Source organism: Pseudochaenichthys georgianus, chromosome 8 (genome assembly GCF_902827115.2).
Source record: "Pseudochaenichthys georgianus chromosome 8, fPseGeo1.2, whole genome shotgun sequence".
In the NCBI taxonomy this organism is placed as follows: Eukaryota; Metazoa; Chordata; class Actinopteri; order Perciformes; family Channichthyidae; genus Pseudochaenichthys; species Pseudochaenichthys georgianus.
In genome coordinates this window covers 34,091,983-34,114,573 of record NC_047510.2, presented here as the reverse complement: position 1 = coordinate 34,114,573, position 22,591 = coordinate 34,091,983, and the positions used below count along the sequence as shown (strand labels likewise).

Sequence of the window (22,591 nt, the reverse complement as noted above, 5' to 3'; positions counted from 1 at the left end):
ATTGCACCAATCAAATTACGGTACCAATTTTTCCAATAGTAACCAGAAATTCAATCCCCCAGACAAATACATTTTGGAAATTCATTACATATAAATTCATCAAATGTAATTTATATAATTGATAAAAAAAAAAGTCAAACAAACACCCATATAAATCTGTTGGTTTCCCAGCTAAACTTTATTTGGCTAAGTAAATATAGTTCTTCTTAAATATACCTTGTACACATTTCTTAAAATGGTGGCCAAACCTAAGCCATGATTGGAAATGCATCTTTATAGGCCTATACAGATGAATCCAATGATGTAATAAGATAATTATTAGGTTAAGAAACCCTCAACAATGTGCTTGACCTTTATTTGTTCTGTGGTATAAGAACAAGGTATAATTATGACAGTGTTCAATATCTATGTAATAAACAATGTAAAGCTGGGTGGTATGATTATATAATGTTTTTTTCTTTTCTGTCCCACTTTCTTAAAAGGAATGGCAATATTTAAGACATGCTTTTCCACCTGTGCCCTTCTCCTGACACTAACCATTTTGGAAACAGGGAACTTCATTGAATCTTCAAGTCAGGTTTTACCGGTAGGTCAACGGTGATTACAATACTGTACAGAACATATGGGATCACAGCCTTCAATACACAAAGCAATTATTTGAACCTGAACCCTATCTGTTGTCTCAGGAACACAATGAAGAAGAATCATGTATACCTCACACCAGGGGGAAAAGGAGTGGTAAGTCTCATTATTAAATATTAAAGAATATTGGAATAATAACACTTTATAACTGATAGCTAGTTTAAAAGATTTAAAACATGAGAGGTGTGACTGTGCTTTCCCCGGAATATGTAGTGTACATAGCTTAACAGCCAGATAAACTCCCTCCGTACACCAAGACTCCGAAGACGTGAATCCTTTGCCCACAGGTGTATTGGTATTAGGATGGTGTGAAACAAAAATAAACAAGACAAAATGTAATCAATTCTATTATCATTTTTCAACGCACAAATATGCACAATGGATATATATCAACACAGCTTTAACATGAATACAATTGCCTCGTTATATTTACTGTAAGCTTTTTAATGTAATTATTTTAATTCTAGAACTTAAACAGTTATAAATGGCATCATATTTTAAACATCTAATCAACCATTTGTACATTTATTCATTTAACTCTCCTTGCATTAACCTTGCAGAATATTGAGACAACTCGGAAGATCTCCAGCATTAGACACCACAGAATACAACCTTTTCAAAAAAAAAATCATCTTTAATTAGGGATGGGTATCGTTAGGATTTTATCAATACCGATACCGATACTGCTTTTCGATACCGGTATTTTTCTATACTTTTCAATAATTTGGTGCTCAAAATGTTAGACATGATTACAAGATGTGAAGATTAAACAACAGTCATTTTATTGTAATTTATTTTTATTTATTATTTAATGTAACTTTTTCAATGTCATACCAAGCAGGTATGAGTGTGTTTGACACAACAAATCCTCCAACTCATACGACCAAATGGGTCGATTGTTCAAGCCCTTATTACGACTTATTAAAAACACAAAAGCATTGTACACAATTTAAACCAATCAATATTGTGTAATTAACAAGGATAAACTGATGTTTGTTAGTGGATGAGTAATGCAGATATCACTGTGTAATCATTTGACAGTGTGGGGAATACTTCCGGTTTTATTATGAAAACTTCGAGACCGGAAATACTGTTTTCACCCACGCTAACTTTACATGGAAGCTGCCCCACACGTTCTCCTGGCGAGACTTCAAATCATCTTCGTATATCTATCAAACTGTAGATCCTACACATCCACTGGACGTAGATTATAATAGTACAATATACACTTCTCGCTAGAAATCTAATAAAAAAGCATTTTAATGGCCAAACTATTCCACAATTTAAGATTTTCCAGAGAGGGTTATTTGTGAATAAACGAACCTCCGGAGCGTTTGCAATCGACAGGAGCATGTTGTTTCTTACACGACCACTAGAGGTGCTACACTTTAAAACGTGACTCTGGGTCGTATTTAGCTGCTGAACAATCGACCTATATGGTCTTTTTTTGTAGGAGGACAGGCTGGTTTGTCAGTGTGTCTCTAGAAGGGGGGCGGTAATATCATAAATCCATGTAAATATGACCATTATTCAGTTACAACGAGACGCTGCGTGCACACCTCCTAAACCAGAAGCTCCGGTTGGCTAATCATTACGATCCGTTTATTGCGTTTATTATTTATAATTGTAATGATGGATTATCAGTAATCATTTTAAAGTTACACAGAGACATTGGATTAACCGTTGTTATGCCCTTGAACACAACCTTTGATCACAACACAGCACAGGTAAGACTTAATTATCATCATGGCTACGTAAAGTGAAGTCGTTTTCTTGCTATTTCCTGGTTGCTAGTTCAGTGAGTTGTGGTCGTACAGTGATGAGACTTATACCAATGGAATCTGTGGAATCTCAGCTTTCATGTGATATGTAGTTTGTGCAGATAACATGCCGTAGAAAAGATCGATTTTACCAGAACTTTATGGGCTAAAGTAGCTGTTAGCCCATTTAGCCCCGTTAGCACGTTTCACTAAGTGTTGATTTAGACTCTTGGGCCCTTTCTCATTTCTCGAACTCCCCTCCTCGACTCCTATCCTCGACTCCTATCCTCGAGACTTAGTTCCGCCCACAGGAGATGCGCGCGGAGGAGCCGAGGAGGGGAGCCGAGGAGAGAGGAGGGGATCAGCAGGCGGTTAGAGAAATGAGAACTCCTCTCCTCTGAGCGGTCATTTTAAAGAGACACAGGAGGCACAGCAGCCCTCTGTCTGATGGACAGATGTGTTCATGACGACTTATATATTTACTTTGATTCATTCTCAGTGCGGTATAATGAGACAACAGGCTACAGATGCGGACACACACATACACACACAAACACACATAAATATATACAATTTCAGAATCAAACAGAGCACTCTCATAATAACGTAACACTATCAGAGACTGGATATATCCCCCCCTCTCTGGTCGCTACAATGAGGAAAATAAATTACGGGCCAAAAGTTTTATTTACAAGTATTAAAAGTAAGCAGAGGACACCAAACCAACTGAGACCTGTCTGTCCGCTGCATCTACACACACACTGTACCACACACACCTACACACTGTACCACACGCACCTACACCACACATACCTACACCACACACACCTACACACTGTACCACACGCACCTACACCACACACATGCACATACAGTTCCTAAAACAGGCTACAGCCGTTGTGTATTTTATTATGTGAAGCACTAAATGGTTTTAGAAAAATATCGACTCTTTGTTTGTAGTTATCTACTAAACTAAAGCAAATACAGAGAGTAGGCCTGTTATACTGAGTGATATAGAGTATAGACACTGCTCTGCTTTCTGCACGGACCTCACAGCTGTTCTCACTGTAAACATCGCGTCGCGATGAAAGCAGTTAATAAAATAATATCCAGGGGATGCATGCAGAGCTGTCATTGGCTGAGATAAGTCTGGCCATGCGTCACATCTCTGTTCCCGGAAATGCATCCACGAAGGAGCCGTGGAGGAACCATCAGTGTCTCCTCGGTTAGAGCTCCTCCAGAGAGCCTCCTCGGCGCTCGATCCTCGTTCCTCGAAGTGCATTAAGAGAAATGAGATGTCCTTCAACATGGCACGCTAAAATTCATTTCCGGGTCACTACCGGAGGACCGAGGAGTCGAGGAGGGGGATTTGATGAAATGAGAAAGGGCCTTGGTGTTTAAAATGCAGGGCCAACCCTCCCTACAGGCAGATCACCCAGACTGTGTGGGGCCTCACCTTGCGGAGGGAGTCTCACCTTGCGGAGGGAGTCTCACTTTGCGGAGGGAGTCTCACCTTGCGGAGGGAGTCTCACCTTGCAGAGGGAGTCTCACCTTGCGGAGGGAGTCTCATCTTGCGGAGGGAGCCTCATCTTGCGGAGGGAGCCTCAACTGAGGCTCCACTAGCACCCACCAATAACAATACATACGATTACATTACATGTCACTTATTAGACGCTTTTCACCAAAGCGACTTACATACACAATACTGTGGACAATCCCCACAGGAGACATTTGGGGTGAAGTGACTCGAACTTACTTGGGGTTTGAACCTGTGACCCCCTGATCCAAACACCAACGCACAACCCACACGCCTCCTACGATGCAATCAAAGGCATGAAGACGTATGCAGATGTAGCTAGATTTCTTTACAAACAATAGCACATTGCTCACAGAGCCATGCTTTGCCTATTTCCTCTCTAATGATCACCTGACACCAGAGGTCACGTTAACTGAATATTTTCCGTCTATGACATTTTTTTTTTAACAATGACGGAAAAATCTGAAAGCCATCCGTCATTTTGACAGATTAGAATAAACTCAGAACAGCACCAAAGTTTCCCCGCTGCGGGGTTCCGGTGTTATTATGCCGTGTTATTATGCATGCCGATGATATATGATGGTCATTTGCAACATTATCTTGCACTATTTTCAAAGCTCTCAAGGACACCTTACAGAGGATAATTAAAAACAAGCAACAAAGAAGGCCAAACAGTAATTCGAGACTTAAAAAACAAAGTCTTAACAACAATCAGTTTAGAGGAATTATGATATAGAATACGTTCATTTTAAAAGATGGGGTTTCAGGCAGGATTTGAAGGTTGAGAGAGTAATAATGATATAGTTTCCAAACCTAACTTTGTCGAACAGATCATTGAAATGTCTGTGAGTACAAGCTTTACGCTTAACCCTAACCCTAACCCTAACCCTAACCCTATAGCCCAGAAAATGCAAACAATACTAAACTTAGCTGTAACAGAACAGTGACTCATCTCATTGAACTCAAAAATGTAGTTCCCCAAATACCAACTATTAATAACATGTATATTGTGTGTGAATGATTTAAAACAACATTCATATTTTGTTAAATAGACCATTAGCTCTAAGATAGAACACATTATTAAGTATTACTTTAAATGACTACAGCTTAATTTCTGTGATTTCTCTACATTGATATGTCCTTTAACCAAAAGAGACCCTAAATCATGTTTTTTTTTTTACTACAGCGCTTCTGGCTCAGGTTGAGTACGATGTGGATGTTGACCTGAATTTGACTGATATTGGGGCCGTGGACGCCCTTAGAAGCATCCTGGATGCAGGTGGCTTTTCCCTAGCCTTGGGTCCAACTGTGAACGTCACACACATTAACATCACCACAGGTAAGCATGGTGGTAAAAGCATGGGGGGGAAATGTTGTTAGACAAGACAAAGGGCGTCTGGGTATTAAAGTGTACTGTGTCCTTTTCCCCACATTTGACTATGTGATACATTCAATTAAATCAATTATATTTTCTTTCAAGTGTTTACAGAGTAATGGCTCACTTATTAACTGTGGACAAAGTGCAATGCGAGAATATGCTCTCGTGACCTTCATATCACTAAACCATTATAAACTAGGGCTGAACGATTAATCGATTTTAAATCGAAATCACGATTTTTTTTTTTACATTTTTTTTTTTTTTAACATTATTATTATTTTTTGTATTATATGTCAGTCATCCACACCAATCATAAGTGCTCCACATGTACCAGCCATTGTTAATCAATCAGAAGTAGCCCATGATAGAAGGTGATAGACAGATTGATCCAATCACCTGCCAAGTGCTTTTGAAAGTGCCTGCCCTTTCCAAATGGCTTCCAATGGAGCTTTCCTAGATGGTTTCTGAGTCAGGGTAGTGACGCTCCATCACATGTTTCTATCACAGGGTGAATCTTAAACTGAAGCTTGACTTTAAAGCAACCCAACGGAAGTTTCATGTAAGCTTAGTTCTTTCACTCGTAGCTCGGGCTGCGGGGGTGCTAGAGACGGGAGCACGTTGATACGACCTTCCTAGCCGGAGATATGGCCGCATTCTACAATAAACTTCTGTTGGGTTGCTTAAAAACAAATATCGCAATTCGAATCGCAATCGCAATATTTGTCAGAAAAATCGCAATTAGATTTTTCCCAAAATCGTGCAGCCCTATTATAAACTACTATATAGTCCTTCTCTAAAATTGGGACTTTCCCTTCTCATTGAGGTGAAGCAAGTTTGGAAAGTTCAAGAATGTCCACATACTTTTGAGTGTAAACAAAAAAAATCCACCAGGGCTTCTCAGACAGGGCACTAGAAAGGCGTGTGCACAAGTTAAACAATAATATTCTTTACAATTATTAATCTAATACAAGTTTCATTTTTTAGAATTCCAAGTCTGAAATACATACTGTTTACAGCAGGGGTGGGGAACATTTTTCCTCTCAAGGGCTATTTCAATTTTCTCAACATCCTCTGAGGGCTGTACAAATGATTGACCTCTACTTAAAACAACTACAATCACAGCCCATTCATTTGACCTTTCTTTCATGCTGTGCAAAGAAAAAGCAACCTCTGAATCCAGATATCTGTCCATGACTCGCGCATGCATGCACGTGCACGGTTGTGGCATGACCACCAAAACAGAAAGATATGGACAGAAGATGTGTGCAAATTAGTTCCCTATCCATGTGAACATGATTTAAGTGTGGGGGGGGGGGACCTAACCTGCATGCTCTCCCGGGAAGATTTGTTTTTAAATGTTGAAGTTAAAAGCATCAATCTGGTGCACTTTGAGAGCAACATTAGGAGATCTATGGAGACATCTCTCAACACCCAGATGAAACAGAACTGGAAGCAGATTTACTTTTTCTTTATGGATATTTTACAAATCACTCCCCTTTCAAACTGTATTCTTGTTTATTGATAACAACTTTTTTTACTGTCATATAGTATTTTATACCTGTTTACTTTATTCTCTTATTGTTTTATAACTATAATGATCATATAAAGATGTGCCTTTACCTCACTGGTTGGAGAAAAAGCTTCTTATGCCGCTTTCACACCAGCGCTTTACCCTTTCTAGCTCTGAGCGGGAGCTTTTCTGGTTCAGCTCCGGTTTCCCATTTCTGCTCCCGCTCTGTTCACACCGCCCAGAGCTGCCGCTGCTACATCATGACGTCACCGTTTACGTGCCTGCTTCATAAAATCCAAACCGCGCGGAAATCCCTCACATCGACAACAATGGCCGATTGTATTGAAGCGCTGTTCGCTTTGGTTATCCACTTACGAAACGAAATGGAAGGCAACGAACGACTTTACAAGGGACGACTTTACTTGGAACTTTACAAACATCACATGCCCCTGCCCCCACCTCGACGTAAGAGAGACGTAAGCGACGCCGTCTCTTATCTCTGAAGCTCTTGCCTCTAGACCGAAAAAATGTTGGAGCTGGCAACCTTGAGACCTCAGAAATCGGGAGCATTTGAAAACCACCGCGGGGGTGGGGGGGTGGGGGTGGTAGTGGATCGCCGGAGCTGTATTAGATTAACATTAACATGCTTATTGTAGTGGTAAGTGCACTGCCTTGCGGCCTGTAGCACCATCCTTGATGGAGCATATGTGCGGGCTGGACCTGTATTTTACAGGAAATGAGTGAGCAGAGGGTAGAGTTGTCGATTCTTGTTCTGTTTTATGTGACTATCTGCCTCACCCTCTCAGACTTTCAGTTGCGCACGTTACTAAAGAGACGCGCTACCATGGAAACCAAACAATGGTGTAGCTGTATTAAAGTCCGAGTGGAAACAGTCCTGAGTAAATCTGATTTGGTCAGAAATCGGGAGAATTGCAGGAGAAATATGACCCCGGGAGGAAACCGGGAGAGGGCAATGAAATCGGGAGTGTCCCGCGAAAATCGGGAGGGTTGGCAAGTATGGCTGGAAGTGAACCGGATTCCGGAGCTAAGAGGCGGCGCCTCTGCGGCGCCTCTGCGGTGTGAACAGGAAAAAACGGTACTTTTCAGGCTCCAGCTCCGAGCCGGAGCTGAAAACGCATTGGTGTGAAAGGGGCATTATATTCGTTAGCATAGCTAGCTAACCAGATGCTAATAACAACAAAGTTATTGACTGTATGATCAGTATGACAGATGAACAGATCACCACTGGGCTTTCAGCTAGAGACACAGCCACGCAGAAACTGCCGGCATGTGTACAGCTCCTTATGCAACCCAGTCTCACGGCATTTCGTGTTCACCAACACGATTTTTAATCTATTGATTCGTGTTCACCATCACGATTTGCCCCTTTTTTTCGTGTTGTACAGCACGATTTTAAAAGCAATGTATTTCTACTGGTAACGTGTTTCGTGCCTGCAGGCTGCAGCACGTCTTTTTCTCCGGTCGGGTCGTGGAAGACCGGAAGCTGTGTGGTTCATAAAAACTTGTTCTTACTCAATATCAAGCCACAATTATTGCTTTTATTTTAAATCGTATAATTTCGGACTTTTGTTGCCGTCTGTGAGGAAAATAAATGGGGCTCAGAGCCTCAAATCTGTATACTGAAATCTGTATTTTTAAATATTTCTTTCCTTCTAATTTGTTATTCTTTTCAAAATAACACAGTGTTATTTACTCACCAATAACATACAATTATCCTTGCTTTTATTTATTGGTTTAATTCCATAATCTCGGGCTTTTTTGGTGTCCGTCAGGAACTGAATTTCAAAATAAAAATAACCGGAAACAGACGTAGGCCTATAAGGGACATTTTGAACATCATTGCGATTGTCAACATTTCTGAGTTTAGGATGGCCGAAGACACTACACTACCCATAATCCCCAGCTATCGTTTAGGACTACAGTCCTTACGCAGAGCGTCAAACAGCTGTGTGAAATGGAATGAAACCACGCCAGATTATCCAAAACTGGAATCGAACACCCCCCCAGAACTACACATGCTGGCTATTGTGTTTCGCAAAATGTTCTATGGGACGTCTCTACTGAACGTTTTCGTTTTTCCCACAATTAGAAGTTGCCATTATTAAACACATTGGTGTTATCAAATGTAAAACATATAATTAATAAATGGGTGAAAATCACTTGTGTCCATAATGCGCAGCATTAATATATACCCACATGACAGCTCATTGCTACTTTGTAATTCTACTCCACTACAATTCAGAGGTTAACCTGGTATTTTTACTCCACTGCATTTATTTGAGTTACTTTGCAGATTCTGATTAATTATGTGAAATATATAAACAACCCTTAAATCAGACTTTAGTTACACCTGAGTAAAATTCAGGTAAGGTGATTGTCAAGTGCCAACAATCAGGAGAGATATTTGATAGTTGGTGCTTGAGAAGACTAAACATGTATCTGCAATTGACATGAATGGAAACAAGTAATAAAGTATATTCATTACTCGTTATTCTCTACTAATAGTTCATTAAAGACTGTATATTATGGCTATTTTGCACATCCCTTTCAAGATTTTCAAAGGTTTATTGACATATCATACACAACTACGGTGTAGTTATGCAATGAATGAAAAACTTGGGTCACAGGTTCCTCAACAGTGCATTACAAGACATCTATCAATATGTGTGTACCTCCACCATTAAACTGTCATATTCTGCACATTTCTTATTCTATCTACATACATAAGAGTATAATTAATGTGTATAATATCAGTTAAAATAAGTGCTTCAACATAGTTAACATTGCAGGAAAGCAATATATTAGACGTTAATTACTTTGTCAGGCTAAATATTTAATATTTAATGTTTAAATAAAGGTTAATCCGTTTTTCTGTTTTGCACCTCCTCCTATTAATATCTTTGTACATCCTGCACTAAACTGTTTTATTGTAGAGATCACTTATAGTATCTTCTTGATTTTTTATATTCTATATTTCTACTTTCCCCCTATGAAAGTATGTACTCTTAATATTTTTGTAATCAAATATAACACATAAAAACAATAATTCAATAACGTGCTTTAACCACTAGGAGGTGCACACAAGGTACACACAGCCATAGTAACTTTGTATTATTAGTGTGTATGTACAACATCTGAAGATGTATAGTTTTATGCATGCTTTCACATCATTTTACAGCATATTGCTATACTATTTCAGACTCAGTATTTACATTCTTACATTCAAAGAAAATCAGTAATATCTTTAAAAACTACAGTCCTTTTCTATCAGCTGTGCACCGTTATGGTGTAAATATAACCTATCTATGAATTAGATCAAATGTAAAAGTCAGCCGAATTAGTGTTGATACTGCAAGGAGACGTATTGTGTGAAGAGAAATTGAAGATGTTGTTTAATTGTTGATATATTTATGATCCACGTCAAGTATTCAGTTTCGGCGCCATTTCTTCCAGTTTTTCCAAAGGTCTTCTCATCAGGGCTCTCTAAATAAAGAACTACGGCAGATCTGTAATATGTAATGCATCCGAACCGTGTATTACAATGCCGTTATGTGATGACTTTCAAAGAGAAAAGCAAGAGCACTCGGAATTAAGTATTATTTTATACTTTTAAAATGTTTTCCGGATTTCATATAATATAAACACCAACTCCCAGCATGCATTGCGGCTAACACATCCAATCAGCGAGCTTAAAACCATAGCTGAGGATCTTGGGTAATCGCTCAAAATGCCTACGTCTGTTTCCGGTTATATTTATTTTTAAATTCAGTTCCTGACGGACGCCAAAAAAGCCCGAGATTATGGAATCAAACCAATAAATAAAAGCAAGGATAATTGTGTGTTATTGGTGAGTAAATAACAGTGTGTTATTTTGAAAAGAATAACAAATTAGAAGGAAAAAAAGATTTAAAAAATACAGATTTCAGTATCCTGAGGCTCTGAGCCCCATTTATTTTCCTCACAGACTACATCATAAGTCCGAAATTATACGATTTAAAATAAAAGCAATAACTGTGGCTTGATATTGAGTAAGAACATGTTTTTATGAACCACACAGCTTCCGGTCTTCCACGACCCGACCGTAGAAAAAGACGTGCTGCAGCCTGCAGGCATGAAACACGTTACCAGTAGAAATACATTGCTTTTAAAATCGTGCTGTGCAACACGAAAAAAAGGGGCAAATCGTGATGGTGAACACGAATCAATAGATTAAAAATCGTGTTGGTGAACACGAAATGCCGTGAGACTGGGTTGCCTTATGGGTACTGCAATTTGTGAAGTGCCAGAGATGCTCTCCATCAGAACTGCACCCCTGTCAGACGAGACATATACCACGTGATGACACGTTAGGCTCGTGTTGTGTTCAAGGACCCTGACTTTGGCCAGGAAAAACAGGCACTCGCTTGTTTAATTATTTTGCGGTCTAGATTTCTTTAATTCTTTTCTTTTTTGCCTGTGTTTATAAATTACCTCGAATGCCTTATGAAATGGTCTCACGGGCCTGGTTGACAGTATGTCCAGAGTAAGGAATGTTTGAATAGACCATTACTCCTCAACACAATATCATCTAAAATATGTCCCATTGGACCTAATGCCTATTCGTCCAGCAGCCTGTTACCTAGAAACCAAACACCTGGTCTCAGTCCAAGGAACAGAAGTACATGGCTAATTATTAGGCAGAGTGGTGTCATCAGATTGGGCCTGCGAAGAGTTTTTTATGTTGGCAAGTTTACTTTGGCAAAGGGTGGAGTAGAGCAGGTCATGCCTTTCCCAACAGGAAACATATCATGAAGGTCCATCAGTCTGCATAACAATAATCTATTTGCTTCTGTTTGTTGCGCAGGGAGGGTTTATCTTCGGAGCGAAGGGGCCTTCAAACAATAGGTGGTTGGTTTTTGGGGGTAATGTGCTGTTGGAAATATTGGTCATGGACATCTTTCTGACCATTAAGCTGCTTTCACATGATTCACGTAGAAACGGCTCTGCGCTCACGTGGTGTATTTTTTGGAGAGAGCAGTGCTGCCCGACTAGGCGGAAGCACATCACTCAAATTGTCGCCAAACACGGCGCTCAAAGGTCAAATCATTTAAATTTCGACCTTGTTTAACGCTGACCTTCGCAACCAATCAAATGCCAGCTGTGCTATGCTAGCAGGAATAAATCTGCTCTTTTCTCACCACGTGGTTGGGCGCAGAGCCTTGCAGTGAAAACAGCCAGTATGGTGACCTCCCGTGCTAGCTTATGCCGCTACATACAGCTGTCATCTGATTGGTTGTGAGTCCAAAGGTCAATCAGATGACAAACCAGGTAAAACTCTAAATAATTTCAACCTAGCAACAATTTGGAGCCATGCACAACACAGAAGGCAGTTATTCCGCCTATTCAGGTTGCATCGCTCTCTCCATAGAAACACAATGTCAGTCGTTTTCCCGTGTATCATGAGAATGCAGCGTTCTGGAATGACTGGCCTTCAATACAATAAGCACTACGCTATAAATTAATTAGTCTATGGATGTAAAAAACTGCTGCATATCATTTACGTGGTTGGCTGTGGCTCAGGATGTAAAGTTGGTCGTCAACTAATCCGAAGATCAATGGTCCTGCTCCTTCTGTCTGCATTGAAGTGTCATTGGGCAAAGAAACCATAGCAAAGTATCGCCCAAGGCACAGCAACATGTGGAAATAAGCATTAGATAGATCCTCATGAGTCCAGTTTGTCAACTTGTTAACCCTGCTATCAGTTTATAAATGTGTGTGAATGGATACATCTTGACATGTAAGGCAGAGGAACGTTGAGTAGTGGTAAGACTATAACTGATTATAATGTCTGTTTAATTGTTTTTCTTTTTAATGTAGTTTGTTACCCAAATGGTACACACTTCCAGTGCAGATGTGAGGAACAGTATGTGTGGTCATTAAGCAACTGTGATACATACGGAGCCTGTGATGACATCATTGACAACACGTGTGGGTGTATCAACAATATTCCTACCACTGGACAGTACTGCGTGCCACAGACAGGTGATACACTTTTACATTTAAAGTAACATCACACATATGGATATAATATTTACTGGTATTTTTTTCGGCACTGTAATACATTTGGTTATTTAAAAAATGTATTTGTGTCCTTTCAATTCTCTCTCACTCAAGGTGACCTCGTATTTAATAGGCCTACTATAGGATTACAAACATGAGCAAATTTAAATGAGCAAACAGAAAATATCAAACAATATGACAAGATGAAAAGAATGAGGATGAGAGAAATATGAATACCTATTCATGACCATAATTGCATTTCACCATTTTTCCCAGATGTCATGACATGACCGAGATTTTGAATAAATTACTTACAAATAATTGTCTCTAATTCGACTCACTTTTTCTACAGTACCTTTAGTATTTTATGAATACAAGATTATTATCGAGGTGAATACCAGCGATGAGGAACAGCTGAGAAACGTCCTGAACAGTGTAACTTTTCCTGTCCAGATCAGCTCCTCAGTTAACATATTAGATGCCAATATCACCACAGGTAAGAACAAATGCATTATATCCTTTTTTAATATCTATTTCCAACTTCTGCCTTTTTCACAAGAGAAAATATGTTATTCTCTTTAAAGTTTGCAGCCAAGATAACACTGGGTTTCAGTGCCACTGTGAAAATGACTATCTTTGGCCGTGTGATAAGTGTGACACCTATGGTGGGAAATGTGTCAACACATGTGGATGCCATTGAAGTGTCATTGGGCAAAGAAACCATAGCAAAGTATCGCCCAAGGCACAGCAACATGTGGAAATAAGCATTAGATAGATCCTCATGAGTCCAGGTTGTCAACTTGTTAACCCTGCTATCAGTTTATAAATGTGTGTGAATGGATACATCTTCTTGACATGTAAGGCAGAGGAATGTTGAGTAGTGGTAAGACTATAACTGATTATAATGTCTGTTTAATTGTTTTTCTTTTTAATGTAGTTTGTTACCCAAATGGTACACACTTCCAGTGCAGATGTGAGGAACAGTATGTGTGGTCATTAAGCAACTGTGATACATACGGAGCCTGTGATGACATCATTGACAACACGTGTGGGTGTATCAACAATATTCCTACCACTGGACAGTACTGCGTGCCACAGACAGGTGATACACTTTTACATTTAAAGTAACATCACACATATGGATATAATATTTACTGGTATTTTTTTCGGCACTGTAATCTCTATTTGGATATTTAAAAAATGTATTTGTGTCCTTTCAATTCTCTCTCACTCAAGGTGACCTCATATTTAATAGGCCTACTATAGGATTACAAACATGAGCAAATTTAAATGAGCAAACAGAAAATATCAAACAATATGACAAGATGAAAAGAATGAGGATGAGAGAAATATGAATACCTATTCATGACCATAATTGCATTTCACCATTTTTCCCAGATGTCATGACATGACCGAGCATTTGAATAAATTACTTACAAATTATTGTCTCTAATTCGACTCTCTTTTTCTACAGTACCTTTAGTATTTTATGAATACCAGATTATTATCGAGGTGAATACCAGCGATGAGGAACAGCTGAGAAACGTCCTGAACAGTTTAACTTTTCCTGTCCAGATCAGCTCCTCAGTTAACATATTAGATGCCAATATCACCACAGGTAAGAACAAATGCATTATATCCTTTTTTAATATCTATTTCCAACTTCTGCCTTTTTCACAAGAGAAAATATGTTATTCTCTTTAAAGTTTGCAGCCAAGATAACACTGGGTTTCAGTGCCACTGTGAAAATGACTATCTTTGGCCGTGTGATAAGTGTGACACCTATGGTGGGAAATGTGTCAACACATGTGGATGCATCAATGCCATTCCTCCTGATGGACAATACTGCCAGCCTGCTGATCAAAACAGTAAGTTGGTTTGCAGGTTTGTTTACTTTTAGGATCGTATTTCTATTTTCTGCCTCTACTGTAACATGTCTCCATGCTTTAATGTAGAAAAGCTCTTTATTTACCTCATACTGCCTGTGCTGCAGCACCTCTTTTCACCCTCTGTCTGAAACCAGAGCCCAGTATGCTCTGATTGGTTAGCTTGCCGTTTTTGGGATTGGTCAGGCGCTTGGAGATGTGGTTGAAATGTCCCGCCCCTTAGCCTTTTACGGACAATGTAAGAACGCTAGCCTATAGAAGCACAAGTGTTACTGAAGCAAACAAAGGAGTCAAATGGAGACGTTTCAGGCGGGGGGTCAAAGTGACACAGACACATTGGATTAACCTTCAGCAGAGTTTTTATCGTTTTAATGCCATTGAACACGACTTTTGATCAGAGACAGCAAAAGGCAAGACATATTTCCTGTGTTTCCTCCGTAAAGCTACGTTGTGTGATGTCTGGTTTTGCTTCCCGTGCCGTGTTTTGATCGCTCAGTGATGATACTCATATTTCTCGAATCTGTGAAATCTCAGCTTGCTAATCGATATCTTGTTTGTGCAGATCCGATAAGTAATAAGGGTATTTTACCGTGAGTTCTGTGCTAAGTGTGTTAGCATGTTTTCGCTCAGGGCTCATTTAGACGCTTCTTGTGAGACTTTCGGTAAAAATGTTCATATCGTCAGTTAGCTGAGTTTCTTCCTGTTAAGTGGGTATGACACATTAATAGGATTTTAAATGTTAAGAAGCCCTCAGACGCTGTTTCTTGCAGATGTTGTGTTTTTGCCCCCGTGGGCGGATCCGTGGGGCTAAACAGGATAACACACTAAAGGAAAGGGGAAACCACAAAACACAATAGTGAGATGTAAAAATGTAAGATGACTCTTTTAAATATAATATTCAGAAATATATAGAACGTTTTGTTCAGACTAGCGATGTCACGACATATAAGTAAGTATGTATATCATGTTAATAAACCACATTATAATATGATGTAAATAATTCAGCGTTCTTTATTTTTATTGCGAAAGTTGTGACAGCCGTAATTCAAATTTTTAAAATGTGCGTGTGCCAATATACAGTAGTAACTATCTTATTAGCCTCACCCTTTATAGTTGTTTCTACTCAGCAGCAACTCCACTTTCTCTCCCATGTGACAGATTTAACAGCTTGTCCTCAGTGCAGATGTGAGGATCAGCATCGTTGGTCATGTGACCAGTGTTTACAGTATACATCCTGTAACAACATCACTGCGATTAAAGTCACTATTCTTATATTACAGTTTTTTCTCAAAACAAAAACAAATTCAGTTTTGGTCAGATCTAAAAAAGAAATTATATATGGCCTTGTCATTCTTATGTGGTCCTGGTCCTCTTCCATACAAATATAAGGTGACTCAAGTCTTTTCAATTGTTATATCCAGAACATGAAGTGAGTGATATTCAAACTTTCTGGTTACTTAATAAATACAAATGATAATGTCATGTAAGCAATCCATCATTTTTCTTTTTCACTTTGGTTATGGGAACAGACTTTTCTTTATCTTTCTTGTACATCCATTTTTATTAGCAGTAAAGCAGATACAAAGCACAATAATCAAATGTAAAGATAGATTCCACTAAAGCGCAATATTGTTATATTTCTTTTTTTAAATGTCTATAGGTATCATGATATTATTATCACTAATTCATTTGGTCACATTTATCGAACAGTATAACATATTTTCATATTCTGATAGCCCTTTTTCAAGCTATTAAAATATGCATCATACAACAAAAAGAAGCAATTATCTAAGAACTTCTTTTACATTTTACATTACATCGTTGGTCATGTGACCAGTGTTTACAGTATACACCCTGTTACAACATATCTGGTCCCACATGTGGATGCATCAATGCCATTCCTCCTGATGGACAATACTGCCAGCCTTCTGGTCAAAACAGTAAGTTGGTCCTCAGTAATCACTGCATTCTGGCCAGCATTTGATGTGCCTTATAGTCAACATCTTTATCCTTAATTGCATGACAATCCATGTGTCTCACTATGTTATTGCTTGCTTTTGGGTTGTCGAAAGACAGGAGCTGGCCTGAGTCAGAAGGACAACTTTGGAAACACTGCCATATGTTGTAGAGAATCTATAATTGTATTTCATTGTTTTTAACTCAAATGTAAGTAAAAAGGATTAGGGCCACTTATGATGACCAAAAGTGATTTTTTGTTGTTGTGTGCCGGTGGTCCCAATTATGATATACAACTTTTGTTCTCAAACTAAAACGAAAAGCACCTTTGGGTCACATCAATCGTACAGTATGGGGAATTTCAAAAATTCTGATAGCTGTAGTTCTTAAAATATGCATCTTATCATATGCAGAAGCAATTAACTAAGAGCTCCTCTCTCTTTTACTTCTTACAGACTTTACCCTTTGTCCTCTTACAACAACTCCATCACCAACAACTCTTCCTTCAACAACTCCAACACCAACAACTCTTCCTTCAACAACTCCATCACCAACAAGTAAGACTTAAAAGACAGTATTTCATTTATTCATTTTGATCAGTTTGGATATTGTATCTTTAAGTTACAACATCTTCTTGTTGAATATCCATTGTCTAAAAATGGCGCTGTGGTAATGGAATTCCATGTTATAGTAATAGTATGTAATCCCCAATTAAATAGGAATTATCTGCTGAGTGCAATGATGCTTTCCTCAACAGTCTACGGCAAACGGTGTAAGGTTTCAGTGCTAGTATCCTGTAGGGCTGTCCCGAATACCATTTTTCGGGCTCCGGATATTCGGTAGTAATCAGCAGCGAATATTCGGTGCTGAGAGATTTTTTTTTTTTTTAATAAACATTTTTTTTCCAAAAAGGTTTCATAACACGCTCCGAATCCGAGACACCTGAAAACACGCTGTTAAGCAGAAGCGCAGAAAGAGCATAGGCCTACTATTACGATTTATATTTATGTATTGTCTCAGTACTCCCATACATTAAAACTAAATGTGTCCTCTGCATTTAACCCAGCCGCAGTGCAGTGCCCGGGGACCAAATCTGGACCCAAATTCCGTCTATAACACATATTTCTGTTATAACAATAATACTTTTAATAACATAGCCCTAACAGTGTAACACTTGTTACCGATACAGTAAACTGTATTTAAATAAATGAGGAACGAAAAATAAATGAACGAACTGTAGGCTATGCCAATAATTGCCTTAGCCCCAGATGTTCCCACATTGCTCCTATTATTTTCACTATTCAGATAAAATTGAAAAACTAATATAAAAAAACAATTCGGTTGCTTGCTTGCCTGATAAACTCTATGTGAAGGAGATGTGTTGCACTGCGTGAGGCAAATGGTGGTCACACCAGATACTGCCTAGTTTTCGGACCCCCCCAATAAAGCAAAACTGCACGTTTCAGAGTGGCCTTTTATTGTGGCCAGCCTAAGGCACACCTGTGCAATAATCATGCTGTCTAATCAGCATCTTGATATGCCACGCCTGTGAGGTGGGATGGATTATCTCGGCAAAGGAGGAGTGCTCACTATCACAGATTCTTTCAGATTTGTGAACAATATTTGAGAGAAATGGTTATTTTGTGTTTATAGAAAATGTTTTAGATCTTTGAGTTCATCTCATGAAAAATGGGAGCAAAAACAAAAGTGTTGCGTTTATATTTTTGTTCAGTGTAGTTGTCTTGTCAGATTCATTCTTCAGCTTAAAGGTGGGGTAGGTAAGTTTGAGAAACCGGCTCGTGATACACTTTTTGTTATATTCCATGGAATGCTCTTAACATCCCGATAGCAATGAATATCTGAAGTGCTTTGACAAAAAATCCATAAAAAAATGTCATCTGTGGAACCCGTGATACTGTAAACAGTACAACCAATCCGTTTAGCCAGATTGCCGCCCTGTCTGTCAGCCTTCCATCTCGTGCACGCACAAATGTATCTCGTGCTCTCATTGGGCGTGCCCTCATTGGGCGTGCCGTCATTGGGCGTGCATTGCAGCAGTACTTCATTGACTCACCAGCAACAGGCGGCCACTTTCACCAGTCTGCTGACGTCATGTGCGCGTTCGTTTGTGTTGGAGGAGGTGCTCTGTAAGGAAGTCTGAAGGAAGGGGCGGATTCTTTTCAGCTGTGTACATTCAAATTTGAGTGCACTCGAGCCGGTTTCTGAAACTTACCTACCCCACCTTTAACAACAAATGATTGTAAAATAGTTTTCTTAGTCTCAACAATCTCTCCTAATGGGAGATCTCAACGTACACGTTGCATTTATATTTTTTCAGATCCAAAAAAAGTGTTAAAATGTTTAACAAGTTTAATCAGAATATTTGGAATCCTGAGTCATCAGAATAACATAAAATTGAATTGATTAATTGACCCAACATCTATTGACAACACACATCTTAACACTGCAACACCTCACCTAATCCAGGAATATTTCCAATGATCTTCTTGCTTATAACAATGTAGTCACACCATGGTATATTGTATTTGAGATACACATACTTTTGGTGCAGTTTAAATGTCTTAAAGCAAGTGATGAGGGCTATAATAACTCGAATCATGTCAACAGTAACACACTTCTATAAAATAGTCTTTCAAACGCCAACATCTCTTTCAACCACCATCATTACCTGTATTTAGCAATAAGCGTTTTGATAACTCGTCGCTGGTTGTTATTTGTAGAACATTTTCTGTAATTCACTTTCACGTAAGGTATTTCCCTCTACAGATGATCTTATTTTATTTAAGTTAAAAATAACAAAGCAACCAAAATAACAATGCAACCAAAATAACAAAGCAGACGAAATGAAAGAAACCAAATATGTTTACAATACTCATAACTCAACCAACAACTATTGTTACCACCAGGTTTACGTGATGGGGAAACAGCTCAGTAATTACATTGGGATGGGAGTAATGGACATATGTTTTATACACATGTTTTTTCCATTATTACCCTTTGTTAACTAGAATGACTTCAAATTATACTGTAATATATTCTGCTGCAACACTGACAACAATTGCGAAAATTACATATTATAATTATGGAGTGATTGTTACAATTGTGGTTGAAAGGGGTTGTTAATGTTCTTGCCAAACCTTGCAATTCTCATTTAAAGATACAGCTTCTAGAAGGACTACTAGTGTGACCAGCCACAATACCACCCTTAACTCCACATCAGACGTTACCTCGACTCCAGCTCCAACCAAAGCACTCACAAGCGCTGCTGCTACCAAGGCTACACCTGCAGTAACAACGACGACGACTGCTCCTGGGAAAGGTCTTTTTTATTGACAGAAATGTAGTTATCAGGCTCTATGTAGCTCATTGCTTTATAACATCTCCATTACCTTTTTTTGGTAAATACATATAGATTTGTATCTTTTCCCCTTGGTCACCAAGACTTGAAATAAACTATTTTCTGATGTCAACAGTCTTGTAAACTACTTTTCACTGTGGGTTTTGAATATATTTCTGAATGATAACATTCATGTGACAACCCTGCAGCCTACATATGCTGATAGGTAAGCTTGTCTTAAATTATGATATTACTTTAATATGCAGCACAGGGTTCATTTTTTAAAAGGCTTTGACCTCAGGGTGTAAATGGACGTATATGTCATTCATTCAAAAATTAATTGATGAATTATAAATTGCAGTTCTGCTTGAATATAGGTCAGGCTATTTAATTGCTACCTTCCACATGACATCTCAACACTGTTTCTGAAAAGGATATTTGCATTGTATAGAGACATGGTTTTATACCCTTGATCTGCAAGTCATGCAAACCAAATAAAAAAATTATTCACAATTTTTCCTCTCTTCTCGTGTCTAGCTAGTATATTCTTTAAATCACAACAAACTGAATTGTTTGATCTTGTTTTTATTCTCTTTTCAAATAAACAGGGTTCAATTTGGAAATGACAGTGCAATTAAACGAGACGTTCACAGAAGCATTGAAAGATCCAACAAGTGCTGAATACAACAATCTTAAAGACAACATGGAAGCAGTGGTAAGTGCATTGATAAATACCATATCAAATTGTAACTTGTATTTTCAGTTGAATTGGTAATGTTATGAACCGTATCTCTCCCACAGTTAAACACGGAGTATGGAGGAATCACAGGGTTTATTGGTGTTTCTGTGACAGGATTCAGGTATGGTAATTCTGGCATTTAAGACATATGGAGGCAGGACATCCATACACATTTGACACCACCATTTTGTTTTGTGTTTGTTCTTACAGAGAAGGAAGCATATTTACAGAATTTGTTGTTGAGACTACAGAGGTTAAAACTGCAGAATTGGCTGAAGCAAATAAAGCATTTTCAAAAGCAGTAACCTCTACTATTGCCCCTGTCATTGGCTCTGTCACTGCATTGTACAACAGTAAGTCCAACATAGCTAGTAGGTAATTACATTTGGATTAACTTGTATAAACACAAAACTGAAGTGTTCTTCTTTCTCCAAAGGTGAAGATGAATTAAGGATTAACGCCACAATTTATAATGGAAATCGCATGAGACTGGTGTGCGAACCCAGCATTAATGTGGGACAAATAAGTAGTGTCGAGTGGACATTTCGTGAAAGGGTAATTGAGGGGACTGGAAGGAGAAAAATAACAAATTCTAACACAACGTCTGTTCTAACAATAGAGAAGGCCGATGTTGTGCTGGATACTGGTAAGCAAAAACAAGTAAAAACAAAAAAAAACTTTTTTAATTGATGCTAATAGACAGATTAATTTGCTGCTTGGACTGGAATGTTCACTATTTAATATACTAATGGTATCATTCTTTTAACTTTTTTTACAGCATACCAATGTAATCATTGTTTTTATTATCTTAATCACAGGAATTTACCAATGCACTCTGATGGGCGACGTATTGCAGTTCAGACAAGAAAGGGACGTGACTGGAGATGATATCCAAGAAGCTCCCATCATAGTATCAAAGTCTCACATACCTGTTAGATGTCTGGGGACGGAGGGACAAACAGTACCACTTAAGTGTTGTGTGCAGTCCCGTTTTAAGGTGAAGTGGTTTGAAGACTCACTTACTCTTGGTAAGTTTACAATGTTTCAGAAAACTTCTCAATCCGACCATACAGAAAACACACATCCAATAGCAGTTTATTTTATTAACAACACTGTTAAATGTTCGCAGATGCTGTTGTTACTGAAAATGGAACCTCATTCTGTCTCACATATGAATACCCACTAGTAGCCTGCGGTGAACCAACGTCACCAACATTTACTTGTAAGGTCGTTGATTTAGATTATAGACGGGTAACAACATTGAGCATTTCCGAAGAATGTAAGTGCAATGTTTCAAAAGTGACAATGCTTTTCCTTTGCAGTCTTTTTCTCCAATATTTTGTGTAATACTAATTGATTATTATTTATCTCCTAAGCTTTTACATGTGAAGACGATGAGTATGGGGATGGAAGAGAAGGTGAACAATCTAGTACAGAATGTCCTCCAGGTCAAGTGGGGGAAAAGATGGCGAAGTGTGAAAATGGAAAGTGGATATTGGTAGAGGACACTTGCGTTATCAGAGTAATCAAGGACTTTCTTGTTTCTTCAGGGGTAAGTGATCAGCTGGGGATAACAATTCATCCCCATTTTAAATCTATAAAACACACAGTATACCATAAAGTTATTCAAAAAACTCTCCTATGTTCACTAGTTCTACGTAACCAGACATTCCATGTTGTGCAACAATTGAATCTAGGAACTATTTTCTTTCTAACAAACTACACCTGTCAACTCTGAGACACCATCTGTTCAACAAAAGCATGA

The 22,591-nt window shown here is 38.6% G+C and overlaps 1 pseudogene; it reads left to right on the top strand.

The window, feature by feature from the left end:
• The first annotated feature begins 484 nt into the window (after positions 1 to 484).
• The window catches only part of LOC117451753 (adhesion G protein-coupled receptor F5-like), a 31,231-nt pseudogene continuing 9,124 nt past the window's right edge, over positions 485 to 22,591 (top strand).